Raw genomic sequence first — 9,227 nt, 5'->3', positions numbered from 1 at the left:
TCAGAGGGTCCCTCTACTGGCCACTAGTATAAATACACTTAAACTAAATGGTATGCCCTACATATTCGTGATGATAATTAACACAAAAGTCACCCCAATTTAATACTAACCTTGTAACATGACAGGGTTGATTATAGGCCAGTTTTTAGTAAAACCTTTAAAAAATCTTTTGTTTCCTTAACGTGAACTTGGGAGCTGTGGTCATGGAATAAATCTGGTCTCCTTTGTGTTTCTGCTTGTGGACTCCACTCTCTTCCCTCATGACCAGTCAGTTTTTAGGGCACTCAGTTAGATGAAGTGTTTTTTTTTCTGTACTGGAAATCAAACTCAGGGCCTCATGCTTACCAGGCAGGCATTTCGGTGCTGAGCTACATCCCAGGCCCTATATGAAATTAGTTTCTAAAACAATACTGTATTGTTGTTACTCCTTGGGTTTGGAGCAGAATTAGAGCTAGATAAAAAGTCAAGTAGATGGAGATCGAAATATCAATTTTCTTATCAATAAAAGTGATATTGAAGAATGTGACTCAGTTTTATCAGTGGGTTTCCTAGGACTGTACCCAGAGATAAGCAGCCTTTTCTCTGGGTCCTGCAGGCTTTCTTTTGCAGGGACAGTCCCTTGCATCCAAGGTGTGGAAGGTTATATAAGTACCAATAGGATGAAATACTAGGGCTATACTCAGCACAGAGGTGTAATGCCCCGGCCTTTTACCTCACAATAGCAGTCAAAGCAGAAAGCCTATCTTTTCCAGGCAGGCAGATTCCCCAGAGAACAAGGAGGCTGGGGCTCAGCCTAGCACACTCAGTTTCCTTCCTGCACACACCAATCCGATAAACCTGTTCTTCAAGCCTGAGCAGAAGTGAAGGCTGGGCCTGGAAGCCGGTTGTGCTTATGGAAAGCTTATCCTCAAGGATCCCACAGGAGTGTGGAGGAAGTCTTTCCGCAGGCCTGGCCCGAATATTGGCACAGCCTAAGAAGGCCATGGGGGGCTGCTCCCCGTCAGGTCTCTGTCAGATCGCCAGTCTTTCTCACAGGACCTTTGGTGGTGTGAGGCTTGGTAGGTTGAGTTGAACACGATGGAAGTATTAATACGTGGATGCTTGTAAACTAGAAACCAGGGCCTTCTTTCCCCCTTCTTCAGTTGTTAAAAATTTACTACTTGGCCCTGGACTGGAATTTTTTTCCTTTTCAATTTTTATTTATTAGTACATGTCTATAATCCTTTTGGGCAGTTGGTACATGGACTGAAATTTTATTTTCCATCAAAACTTTTTTCCAACATAACTTTCACTTTTCCATCATAACTTTGTAATTGTACTCTGAAGAAAAACTGCAATTTCAGGACACAAAAGTACTCAAGCCCCTTTCCCTTCCAGGAAACATACCAAGACCAAACCAAACCAAACCATTCCTAAGGGTCTTAGGGGCACACTAAACCTGGGCCCCCGTGCTTGTCACTTGTGAAATGTGGCTCCCTCCGAAGAAAGCAGAGCGATCTTGGCTTAGCTCCCAACTCAAGGAAATGGCTGCATTGGATCCTGACCTGCCGGCCAGCCCTTAACCTGCCAGCCAGGAGAAATATGCGTCCTGGATCGCCACCAGGTCGCACAGAAACCCCAACCCCCAGCCAGCAAAAGTCTGTCTCAGGTGCCGCACTCTATACTGAGTGTGTGCTTTTAAAATTCTGCCCGATAATCTCCTTATGCCTCTCATGGGCACATTTTAAGAATTATTTTTCTGTGACGTAAGTCAACAAACCTACAACCTACTCTGTTGGGGTGATTTGAGGTGCCCCTTCCTATGTGGGGATCTCCTCAAGCCCCATCTGGTGACCCTATCTTCTGGTGAGGACCGTCTTTATCATTCCCAGGAGAAACCCTGGTCTCTGCGCCCTGTCCATGCCTCTGTGGGCTGCGCCCCGCCCGGCGCCCCAAGGCACACCAGTTGCGGGTCGCAGTGCCATCCCAGCTGCCAGCCTGGGCTCGGGCTGCCTCTGCACCAGACTCCATGCTGCCTGCCCGGGTGAGTGAGGGGGGAAGTGCTGGTATCATTCTGACCCTTCAGACCCTTCAGGCGTTGGCAAGGAGAACCAGGATTATTCAGAGGGAATCGGAATTTCTGGCACTAGTACTGTCCAAGAGTCAGAATGAGTCAGACCGTATCTGAGTTTTGGAAGTCAGAAACTCTGGATTTGGGTCCCATTTATGGGAAGTATAAGTGCATCTTTGCAATATGTATATATATATAGCCACTTGGAATGTTGATTTCTTTAAAACTGGAAACTTCTTCCATAAAACAAAAAAAATAAATAAAGTTTTTAGGATGAAATGAAATAGCATGAGAAAATGAGTTGTATAATTTTAAACAATTTAAGTTCTATTTAATTTTTGCAGTGCTAGAAATTGTATCTGGGACCTTTGCACTGAGCTACATTCACAGCCGTTTAATTTTTTTTTTTTTTTGAGAAAAGGTCTCAAATTGCTAAAATGCCTAGGCTGGGCTCAGACTTGTCATCTTCCTGCCTCAGTCTCCCAGAGTGCTGGGATTTCGGGTGTGTGTTACCAGGCTTAAGCTATAAAACTTAAAGACCTACCTTAATGTAAAGCATAAGTATTATAAAGACCATGCACATTTGTGGCAAAAGGAGAGAATTGTTAGTTCTGACATTTGGTTAATAATTTGCAAGAAAGGAGTCAAGCAGGATTAACCACAAGGCTGACTGAACATGTGCTCAGTCCTCTAGCAAACAAGTATCAACTTACTTTAGAGGAAAGGGGAGGAGACAATTAGATACTTCTTTGATTTGGTAGAATAAATTATCTTTGTGAAAATAGAAATCTGTTGCATTCTTTTATGTGCCTTTTACATTTTCATGTTTAAAAATAATAATTTGGAAGAAGTTGGGGTATTGCACTTTCCCTGTTCTGAAAAGGTGCTTAGAATTTCTGAAAAACTGAATTCAGACACTATAAAATAATTCGTTTGTACCTCTAAAGGCCTTTTAAATTCAGGGGCCAAGAAGCCTTCTGGGGCACATTTTGTGTAATGCGCTTTGTACCGAGTACGCAAGGGCTGTTTTTTTTCTTTCATCTTGCAGGCAGATCCCAGATATAAAACTCCTTTAGTATGATGTTTCCTTGCAAACATCAAAACACAAAGTGACTAATTTTAATGTTCAATAACAACTATGTTTTGTGTGATCAACAACTTGGAATTTAAATCTTTCAGGTTTGAGGCTAAGTGTGAGTTTTTCAGCTATACCTTGGTCTCCCTCTAGTGTTATCTATGGCAAACTGTACAAAAGCCTGGGGCATGAAGTGTCCCCCCCCCCCCCCCCCCCCCCGCCTTCCTGAAAAAATAGGGTTGTGAACACCTGAGCCTCAATTATAATGGTTGGAAAATGTGCAGTTAACCTCAGGTTTTAATATTCTTCAGATATTCAGGTTGTTTTGCATTTGTTATTGCTATGATTTTGAGTTATTTTTGGGGGGTTGCTTGAACTTTGTGTTTATTTTCAGTGATAACTTTTGTGTGTGTACGTGCACGGATATTGTCTTTTCCACAAAAAACAATGCCCTATGTTCATTTACAAATTTAACACTGACGCTTTATGCAATATGTTCTGGTATAAATTATAGAAAAAATTAATTATAAGTTGGTGGCAGAAACTGAGATTACTTTGTTGGTACTTTTTTTGAGGGGGTGGTGGTAAAATTAATATTTTGCAAAAAGCATTAAATGTAAATTTGACCAAGTCTTAGATACAATTACCAATTTAGAGAGGATGCAGAAGACGAAAGAACATAGTAGAATACACCAAGGAGATGTAAACAGTCAAATTTACTCTGGGAAATCCTCTGTCTCTGTCTCTCTCTCTGTCTCTGTGTCGGTCTCTGTCTCTTTCCTCTCTCTCTCTACTGGAGATCTAACCGAGGTCCATCCACATGGTAGCCAAGTGCTTGGCACTACTCTCCCAACCCAGAAATTCTATATACTAAAATAGGACATTTCTTCAAAAAATAAATTGCAAGGAAGTAAAAACAGAGATAAAAGTGAGACCTGAAAATTAAAAGACTTGAATTACTATAACCACATAGTATATCTGCTTTTATTTGTATTTTGATTAAAAAAAATAAGCCCTGTGAAAAATACTCATTTGTAACAGAAATACTCATTTTGTCCCTGCAATATAAAAAATGACTAATGAGAAATTTGAAAAGTTGATGTTAGATGTTTGCGTTACTAAGGAATTACTTTTAGGTGAAACAATGGTGTTTTAGTTAGGTTTAAAGATAAGTCATTGTATTTTAGGGGTTCACTCTGAAATGTTTATGCATGAAATCCCATGATATCCATCTTGAATTTGCTTCCAAATATTCCAGTAGGATGGAATGGGTGGAGATATGGATAGGGCACAATTGACCGTGAGTTTAAGATTGTTGCTACTAGATGGATACCTGAGAATATACTATACCATTTTATCTACTTTTGAGGATGTTTGATATTTTTCATAATAAAACATTAAAATATCAATAAACTGGTTATTGTACCTTTCATAGAAGCTGTATAAATGAATAGAACCTGTTATTGTTTAAATATATTTAAAAATTTTTATAGGTACATTTTAGATATACATAATGATCACATTCATCATAGAGAATTTGTACCTGCACATGATATATCTTAATTCTTTTTTTTTCCTATTCCCCTCCCCTTCCCTCTTTATTTACAAAAGCTTTGTTTCCATTTTTCCCCTCTATTCTCTTTTTTCTTATCCCTCTTTTCTTCCCCTTCCCCTCTCCCTTGTTCCCCTTCTCATTTGAACATTTTCTTCTCATTTCCCAATATCTGTTATACATTTAGGTCCTTATTTCCACTTTTGTTTACTCACATCAGAGAAACAATGAAGTATTTGAACATGTGTGTCCTATTTATTTCACTGAAGAGTATGGTCTCAAGGTGCATCCATTTAGCTGGAAATATCTCAAGTGTATCCTTCTTTATGGCAGAGTAGTACTCCATTGTATTACCCCCCTCCCCCCAATGTTCTTTATCCATTCATTGGTCAATGGGTATTTGGGCTGTTTCCAAGATGGGTGTGCATATATCACTGTGGTATGATTCTTTTAGTTCTTTTGGGAAGATACCAAGAAGGAGAATAGCTCTGTCAAATGGAACATCTGGTTTTAGTTTTTTTTTTTTTTGCTTAAATTCTTTTATTGATACATTTTAAGTATACAAGACATTTACATTTATCATTGGATACATTTATCATTGTACTTGTACATGATGTGTCTTGGTTCTTATTTTATCCCCATTACCTGTGCACCCTTCACCCCCTCCACCCTTCCCTATTTACATAGACTTTGTTTCCATTTTTTTCTTTTCTCATAATTTTTCCTTTCCCTTCTTTCCTTTCCCCTTCCCCTACCCCTTTGGACCTTTTCTTATTTCAAATTATCATTTATTCATTTTAATAATTTTAATCCTTATTTACACTTTCAGTTTCTCACACTAGAGAAATTATTTGGTACTTACACATGTGTGTCCTATTTATTTCACTTAAGAGTATGGCCTCAATATGCATCCATTTAGCTATAAATGTCTCTAGTTTCTCATTCTTTATGTCTGAGTAGTACTCCATTTTATAAAAAACCCACATCTTCTTTATCCAGTCTCCAGTTGATGGGCACTGGGGCTGTTTCCAAGATTTAGCTATTACAAACTGTGCTGCTATGAACATGGGTGCACATATATCACTGTGGTATGCTTGTTTTAATTCTTTGGGGAAGATAGCCAGCAGGAGAATAGCTGGGTCAAGTGGGACCTCTGTCTGCACTCCCACCAACAGTGGGGAAGGGTTCTTCTTTCCCCACAGCCCCCCCAGCATTTGTTATTGGTTGATTTCTTGATAGCAGCCATTCTTTCTGGGGTGAGGTGAAATCTCAGTGTTGTTTTCATCTGCATCTCTCTAATGACAAGTGATGTTGACCAAATATATTTATTTGTTGCTTTTTTATTTTTATTTTTTATATTTTATTATTATTATTATTTATTTATTTTTATTTATTTTTATTTGTTGCTTTTACTTCTTTTTCTGAGAAATGTCTGTTCATTTCAGATGTCCATTTTTGAATTGGGACTTTGAAATTGGGAGGTCTGATTTTTTTCAGTTCTTTATCTATTCTAGATAGTAGTCCTTTGTCTGAGGTACAGCTGCTGAAAGTTTTTTCCCACATTTTTTCCCACCAGTTCTCTTGGTGCTTTCTCTTGCAGTGCAGAAGCTTTTTAATAAGATGAGATCCCAGTTGTTGATTCTTTGTGCTAGTTCTCATGCTACTGAGGTTTCGTTCCTAAAGTCTTTTCCTATGCCAATGTCTGCAAGAGTTCTACCTAACTTATCTTCCAGCAAGTTTAGTGTTTCTGTCTTAATATTTAGATCTTTAATCCATTTCAATCTTAGTTTAGTGCATGGTGATAGGTATGGGTCTAGTTTTAATCTTTGGCAGGTTGAAATCCAATTTTTCCAACACCATTTATTAAATAGGCTATCTTTCCTCCAGTGAGGGTGTTTGGATCCTTTGTCAAAGATGAGGTGGCTGAGTATGTCTGGAGTTGTTTCTGCATCTTCTAATCTGTTCCACTGATCCTCAGGTCTGTTTCTTTGCCAGTACCTTGCTGTTTTTATCACAGTGGCTTTGTAGTATAGTTTCAAGTTGGGGATTACCACCTGCCATGTGTCTGTTGCTTAGAATTGCTTTTGCTATTCTAGGTCTCTTCTGGTTCCAAATGAATTTTTGGATTGTTTTCTCTAGTTCTGTGAAGTATGTTGTTGGAATTGTAATCGGCATTGCATTAAATCTATATAGTAGTTTTGGAAGTATGGCCATATGACCATTTTCACTATATTGGTTCTTCCTACCCAGGAGCAAGGGATGTCTTTCCATTTTCTTATATCCTCTTTGATCTCTTTTTTCAGAGTGCTGTAGTTTTCAGTGTAGAGCTCTTTTGCTTAGTTTGTTAGATTGATTCCTAGATATTTCATTTTTTTGGATGTTATTGTGAAAGGAATTGTTTCCCTAATTTCTCTCTCAGTGAGTGTATTTGTGTATAAGAAGGCTATTGTTTTTTGAGTGTTGACCTTGTATCCAGCTACTGTACTGAATCTGTCAATTAAGTCTAGAAGTCTTTTGGTGAAGCTTTTTTGGTCTTCTATGTAGAGTATCATATTCTCAGCAAGTAATGACAGTTTACCTTCTTCCTTTCCTATCTTTATTCCTTTTATTTCTTTCTCTTTTCTAATTGCTGTGGCTAATATTTCCAAAACTATATCGAACAAGAGTGGTGATAGTGGGCATCCTTGTCTTGTTCCTGATTTTAGTGTGAAAGTTTTCAGTTTTTGACCATTTAGTATGATGTTGGCTATTGGTTTTTCATAGATAGCCTTAATCAGGTTGAGATAAAGACCTTCTATTCCAAATTTCTGTAGGGTGTTTATCGTGAATGAGTGTTGGATTTTGTTGAATGCTTTTTCTGCACCTATTGAGATGATCGTATGGTTTTTGTCTTTGGCTCTGTTAATATAGTGTATTACACTTATTTTTTTTTTTTGGTACCAGGGATTGAACTCAGGTCCTTGTGCTTCCGTAGGCTGCATACACTTATTGATTTACATATGTTGAACCATCCTTGCATCCCTGGGATAAATATGACTTGGTCAGGGTGTATGATCTTCTTGAAGATCCTCTGTATTCTGTTTGCCGGTATGTGGTTGAGGATTTTTGCATCTATGTTCATTAGGGAGATTGGCCTATAGTTCTCTTTTTGGGTTGGGTCTTTCCCTGGTTTCGGAATCAAAGTAAAACTTGTTTCCAGCAATGAATTTGGAAATATTGCATCCCTTTCAATTTCCTTGATGAGTTTAGAGAGTAATGGCAGTAGTTCTTCTTTCAGTGTCTTGTAGAATTCAGCAGTGAAACCATCAGGACCTGGGCTTTTTTTTGTTGGTAAATTTTTTGTTACATTTTCAATTTCACTCATTGTAATTGGAGTGTTTAGAATTTCTATATCTTCTGAATTTAACTTTGGCAATTCGTATGTATCTAGGACTCTGTCCATTTCTTCTGTGTTTTCCATTTTATTAGCGTACAAGTTCTCAAAGTAGGTATTGATGATCCTTTGGATTTCTGCTAGTTCTGTTATGACTTCACGTTTTTCGTTCTTAATTGCATGAATATAAGCCTTTTCTTTCCTTTTTTTGATAAGGTTAGCTAATGGTTTATTGGTTTTATTTATTCTTTCAAAAAACCAACTCTTTGATTCGTTGATTTTTTTTGTATCGTTCTCTTAGTCTCTATTACATTGATTTCTGCTCTGATCTTTATAATTTCCTCTCTTGCATGAGCTTTGGATTTGTTATGCTCGTCTTTTTTTTAGCAGCTTGAGGTTCTGCTTTAGGTTATTTATCTGAGTTCTCTCTGTTTTCCTAATATGGGCATTCAGTGCTATGAATTTCCCACATAGAATTGCTTTCATTGTGTTCCATAGATTCCCGTATGTTGTACTGGCATTATCATTTACTTGTAGAAAGTGTTTAATTTCTTTAATTTCCTCTGTGATCCATTGGTTGTTCAGGTGGGTTTTACTCAATTTCCATGTGTTTGCGGGGGTTTTGCAGTTTCTTATGTTATTGATCTCCAATTTTATTGCACTATGGTCTGATAATATACAGGGCGTAACTTCAGTTCTTTTACACTTACTTAGACATGTCCTATGGGCTAGCATGTGGTCTATTTTATAGAATGACTTGAGTGCAGCTGAAAAGAATGTGTATTCCGATTTTGTGGGGTGGAACACTTTGTAAACATCTATGAAGTCCATTTGTTCAATAGCTTGGTTCTGTTCTAGAATTTTGTTGTTAATTTTTTGTCTAGATGATCAGTCTATTTGTGATAGTGGGGTATTGAGGTCCCTCACTACAATTTTATTAGTGCTTATTTGGTTTTTCATGTCTATTAATATTTGTTTTGCATAGTTGGAGGCATTCGTATTTGGTGCATATATATTTATGATTGTCATCTCTTCCTCTTGGATTGTTCCCTTCACAAGGATGTAGTGACCACCTTTGTCTCTCTTAATTAGTTTTGGTTTGAAATCTATTTTGTCCGCAAATAAGATTACTACCGCTGCTTTTTTCTGGGTTCCTGTCATGTGGAGAACTGTTTTC

The 9,227-nt window shown here is 37.9% G+C and overlaps 1 protein-coding gene across 1 annotated transcript in view; it reads left to right on the top strand.

Moving 5' to 3' along the window:
- Positions 1–1,127: 1,127 nt before the first annotated feature.
- LOC106008219 (uncharacterized) overlaps positions 1,128–9,227 on the top strand; it is a 130,449-nt gene continuing 122,349 nt past the window's right edge. The window contains exon 1 of the mRNA XM_087185894.1: positions 1,128–2,023. The gene's annotated coding sequence lies outside the window, so the exon portion shown is untranslated. The remainder of the gene's footprint in view (positions 2,024–9,227) is intronic.

This window comes from Heterocephalus glaber, unplaced genomic scaffold (assembly GCF_053883595.1).
Source record: "Heterocephalus glaber isolate CG9 unplaced genomic scaffold, H.glaber_assembly_v1.0 deba00001503, whole genome shotgun sequence".
In the NCBI taxonomy this organism is placed as follows: domain Eukaryota; kingdom Metazoa; phylum Chordata; class Mammalia; order Rodentia; family Bathyergidae; genus Heterocephalus; species Heterocephalus glaber.
Note: the sequence above shows the minus strand (reverse complement) of the source record. Positions and strands in the feature narration are given on the sequence as shown.